The sequence below is a fragment of the Babylonia areolata genome, chromosome 15 (assembly GCF_041734735.1).
Source record: "Babylonia areolata isolate BAREFJ2019XMU chromosome 15, ASM4173473v1, whole genome shotgun sequence".
Classification (NCBI taxonomy): domain Eukaryota; kingdom Metazoa; phylum Mollusca; class Gastropoda; order Neogastropoda; family Buccinidae; genus Babylonia; species Babylonia areolata.
Genome location: NC_134890.1, coordinates 12,203,091 through 12,209,024, shown reverse-complemented (window position 1 = coordinate 12,209,024; position 5,934 = coordinate 12,203,091).

Below are 5,934 nucleotides of genomic sequence, written 5' to 3'. Positions count from 1 at the left end.
TGAACAACGCCCCAAATCCTGATCCTGATCCTGAAAAAACTTTTAATATAAAATAACGTCTTTTAGCCGAACACTGATGAAATCAAAACCCTAATCGGACTCCTGTTCAGTTCAGTTCAGTTCAGGAGGCGTTACTGTTCGGACAAATCCATACACGCTACACCAAATCTGCTTTGTCAGGCCTTGAGGGAAAATGATAAGAAAATAAGTAGAATAAGATTCAAAAGTAGATAAATGGACAAGTAATTGAAAATATGGATTGATAAACGATAATAGTAAACAAAAAAACTGATATAAATGAACGAATAAATTAATTAATAAATAGATAGATAAACAAATAGATAAATAAATACATAAATAAGAAAATAAATGAATTAGAAATAAGCATAAAAATAATGATAGTAATGATAACAACAACAACAACAACAATAATAATGATGATGATGATGATGATGATGATGATGATGATAACGTGATCCCAGTAAAGTAGAAGTAGTGGGTGAAGTAGCAGTTGAAGAGGTAGTGATAGCAGTTGTGAAACTGAAAAACAACTTTTGATGGTTTTAAAGAGTCTGTTTCGTCTAAGAGTCTATAAGTTTCAAGCAGGTGTCAGAGCGATTCTGACTGAGCTCACTGTGCCATACGAAAGCAGAATGGAGAAAGTCCACATCTACAAGACCTATACGTATGCTAGTCTAGCCAGCAGCCTGAGAGAATCTTGCTTCCAAGCCAAAGATTGGTGCAAGAGGGTTTGTAAGCGCATCTTCCTACAGCCTCATGAAACAGCTGTCGATTTCTGGCAGAGAGAGGGCAAGGGCTCTCAAGGCAACAGCACAGAAGCAGCAGAAAAGAGTTCTAGCTGGATCTGGTAGAGGAGGATTGAATAAAAAGTCCTTTCTCATCAGTACTGACTTGGCCTGCGCTGTTTCAGTGGTTACGCCTGTCAGAAAAAAAAAGTTACGTGACTCAGTCCTGAAGTGGCGACAACCCTGGAGGCGCGGGTTCGAACCTGCAGAGGACCAGGTTGGAGGGAAGAAACAAAACAAAACAGGTGGCAATATAAGGGTATCCAGGAGTCATAACCTGCATGCGGCCAGGCGCCCGGCTTTACAGCCGGGTGTACTGAAGGGGTTAATGGCCGAAACACGTACTTGACTGAGGGGGTTTCTTCTCTGAAAACCTTGTGTATTGTTGACCAGCTCTTCCTAGAGTTTATTATCATATTTATCATATATGTATGATATATATATATCAAACAAAATAAACAAATAGGTACCTATACACTGAAGTATAGTTTAGGGAAGAATATATGCAGAGACCAAAGACTGAAACAAAAATATGAAACTGAGAGAATGCCGGGCCACGTTCGGTAAACGTCAGTGCTCAGTGCGCACACCCGGCCAAACACGCGCACAACGAACGTGAACCCTGGGGACACAACTTTGCAAACTAAGCGCGCGCGCGCGCGCGCGCACACACACACACACACACACACACACACACACACACACAACACACACACACACACACTTTTTTTTTGGTTTTAATCCACGTTATGCAGCTGTTTACTGGCTTAATTGTGGGATGTCGACACTGCTGAGATTCATGGGGGACTACGGTTGGAGGAAAGTGGAGGTGGTTTCCACTCAACTGGGAGGAACGCTCACTCACTCTGGCTCTGCGACCGTGAACAATATTGTCTTCATAGAGGGCTTAGTGATGTCCTAGGTACATCAAATCAGTCAGAACAGGTACCGACTACTGAACACCACTTGAGTGACTCAGCAGCAGTACAGGGTCTCCTCTGGTGTGTGACCTCCTGACGACCAAACATCGATGTTTTCCTGTGGACTGCTGGGACTAACCCGGGGGCAGACAAACCCGGGTGTGGCTGTGTATTGGGGAGTCAGAACGAGCGGTGTGGGAGTAATGTAACCGAAATCAGGTGAAGATGATGGGGCAAAAATAAACAACAACAAAGCATAATTCAGCGTGATTATGTATCCTGGTCACGGCGCCTGGTGGGTAAAGAGTGGAGACTTTTCTGATCTCAAAGGTCAATATATGTGCAGTCCTGCTAGCTGGTGCCTGAACATCTTGTGTGTGTAAATGCATACAGATTATCAAATACGCAGGTTCAGGATAACGTCCTGTAATACATGTCAGCATTCGGTGGGTTGTGGAAAACATAGTATGACTGCCAACATGATGGAGGCAAAAACAGCCAAACATGTAAAAGTCCACTTAACTGGCATACGAGTGAACGTGGAAATCGCGATCCATGAATGGACTGAGAAGATTCAGCAGGATTCTGCCTGCACATAGACACCCACATACATATATACACATGTACATACGCTCACACTAACTACACACGCGCACACACACATACACAAAACTCCCATGACACGCGCGCGCGGGCGCACACACACACACACGTACGCCACACACACAGTGCCACACAGTGCCTTGGATTTGCTGTAAGTGGGGTGGGAAAATATTTCTGAGGTCCAGCGTGTTGATAAGTCTTCTGAAATTGGGAAGGCCCAGAGAGACCCTGTTCCACGTTGAAGAAATCTGCACATTGCTGGTTTGGAAATTATGCCAGTATGCGTTTGTGGTTGGACTTTCGACTTCATCTGAGACCGAATCAGTATCAGAATAACTTGTTAAACAGTGCTTGTCAGGTTTCATGAATACATTGGGTATCGTTTGTCAAGGTTCCACACTTTGATAATGGTGTGTGTGTGTGTGTGTGTGTGTGTGTGTGTGTGTGTGTGCGCGCGCGCGCGCGTGTGCATCAGTGTGTGACTGAAAACTGACAGATGGAATGAACAGAGCACAAGACAGGAACAGACTGCATTACTTTATATCAGTGTAGATATATTCTTAACATATGAAAATATTTGTGTCGTGAAAAGCATGCAGTGCATGTGCACTATAAAGACTCGTTCTAGAAATATCCTTTTTGATGAAAATATCAATTCTTCTGGCAAAACCACTGGTTTTCCTTTAAATTTATTCTAAAGATCGTCGTTAATTTTGAAATACTGTCCAGTGATCACGTACTGATGACATTTCTCCTCACCTCCGTACTCTACACTGGCTCCCCATTGAAGCGAGAATTAAACACAAGGTTGCGTGTCTCTGCTTTCCATTCCACAGTACCCACCTATCTTTCCGACCTTATCAGTGCTTACACTCCCTCAAGAACTCTCCGCTCTTCCTCTATTACCTTCTGAAACGTCCTTGTTTGAATACAAGAACCTATGGTGAACGTTCTTTTCTCTTTGCTACTCCTCATATCTGGAACAACGTTACATTCCCAATCATATCCGTGCATAAGATACTATCTTGTCCTTTCGCTCTTCACTACAAATTAATCTTTTTAGAACCTATCTACAAGCACTCCGTTTCCTTCTTCTCCAATACCATTCTTGTCAGCTCACTTTGCCGTAATGCACAATGAACGAGAGAGTGGAAGGGGTGGGGTGGTTGAGGGAGGGGTTTTGAGAAAGAGTCGTGGTCGTGTAATTTGTAATATTTTTCATATAAAGTGCCCTGAGCTCTTTGAGAGAAAGGGTCCTATATAAATGCACACATTCATATAATTATTATCATTATCACAAACGTCTTGTTGTTCACTGAACTGCAAAATCTGTGGTATGTTGCTGAGCATTAATTTTTGCTATCTTTTCTGATCAATATAGCAACTTTTGAATTTGAAATTTTGTACTCATAGAATAATTTCAGGTGTTATCTGCTAATACAAAACTCTTTATTAGTATTATTATTTTATTTATTTATTTATTTAACACAGTGATTGCTTTATGAGGAAGCATGAAAAAGAGGATGTATAAAATTATTCACTCTCACTTGGAATGACGTATTGGAATGCGTATTAGTGCCTTGAGGCATGCATGCATATCTTTCACCCCTTAGTTTCGGAGTTACGCAAAATTGTGAAAATGCTTTGTTTCAGCACAGACATGGGTTGTGAAAACTTGCGCGCGCATCACACATGGCAACCCAATGCTTCCGCCATTTTGGAGTTATAGAAATAGAGGCTGGCTGCGCGTTGTGTTCGAACGTTGTGTAGCAGTAGCTGATCGGGTGGCGGCATAGATCCCTATGAAATATCGAGTGGAGACTGGGATTTTTGTCAGTAAAATCTCCCAGCAATTGAGTATGGGGATCTGTACAGTTATGTGTGTGTGTGTGCTTGTGTGTGTGTAAATGAGAGAGAACTGCAGATTTCAGATAATTTATAAATTAACCCACTTTATGAATGTACCTGGATGTCGTGATGCTACAGGTTAGAAAATTATATATAGAACAGTTACAAAAGTGTGCAATGTTACGTTTGTCATCAGTTGTATGTGCACACACACTTCACCATTTGTGTCAGTGTGATCACTGTGACGTAGAGGGCTGGAGGGAGTATGTTCACAATGAAATAAAAGATTGTGAATCTCTATTCAATGCTTTGTTAAATCATTGAACTGACTGGTTTTGTATCTGTGTGGTGTGCTTTTATCACTTGTAAGAGCTTTTATCACTTGTAAGAGGCTGGGTTCAGTGCCAGAAATGTGAAATATGTGGCCGAAGTCAACACATGCATTTCAGAAATTGAAAGGTTGTGTACAGTGTAATAATTTGGTGCATGCTGGCTCGCTCTGTGTGTGTGTGTGTGTGTGTGTGTGTGTGTGTGTGTGTATTGATCATAGTACAGGACATGTACTGATAGAGTTTGTGTATGTGGGAATGGGCATGCATGAAATTGTTGCAGTTGCTTCAGTTCTGTATGTGTTTGGTGTGTGCATGTGTTCATGAAGGCAGGGATGTGTGCTTTTCATTCCATGTGTGGTGCACATATATATTGAGAGAGAGAGAGAGAGAGAGAGAGAATATGTTTATGCAGATTGTAAAATTAAGGATATCTATTAATACACCTGTTCTACTTTACACAAAATCAAGTCAAGTCACATTCAACTTTTATTATCTCTAAAGACACATTCATGTGTGGTTATGTTGCTCATGCTCACAATGCCAGCACTAATTATGCATTTAAAAGATACGAGTGTTTAAATAATCAAGAGATCATATAAAACTATAAAGTTTGAATACAATTTACGCTAACATATCTAAGAACACTTAATGTATTAACAACACTAAACAATATGGATCAACTCTTAAGACACATGCACTTCTTCGATTATTCAAAGAGATCATGTGAAATCAACTGACATAAAAAATCTGGCATGACAGAGGGCAATGGATCTGTGTGAGGATCAAGGCCCTGAAGAGGCCACCTCCTCCAGTGAGTCCCCACTGACTGAAATGACCGCCACAACAGACTTTATTCAAAGGACTTATTCTTCTTCATTAGTAGAAATTTTGGAATGGTCAGACCTAGTGTATAGATTTCAGTGCTTAGGTAACATAGACAAAAACATTATAATCACTGAAAAATATTTTGATCAAAACGACACTCTGTTACACAAACCCAAGAAACCCGCCACAGAAGATATAACGCAGCCTTCCGAGTCTCTTTCAGAAAACATCAAGAAAATAACACGACGTGCCTTTTTCAATGAACAAAAGGACATCACGCTCACACTGTACCTGAAGTACAAACAATGGAATGATGCTGGTGCAGGGTAAGGGATGCCTGGAGTGGGCAGAAAAAGAATTTCCCATTCTAGAGACAATAGTGAAAGACATTGTTTGGTAACTAACTAGGCATGCGTGCTAGCTCATTAATATTCATGTTTATAGTGGCGCGAATAAGATCACGTGACAGACATGGGGAGAGCGCCCGCCATGTTAGAAAAGCATGTTATTGTCCCGCATGTAGATACGAGTTTGATCTGTGGAATTAAAGTCTTAGAACTGTACGTCAGTGTCATCCAGTGTCATCGTTGTGTGCATGGA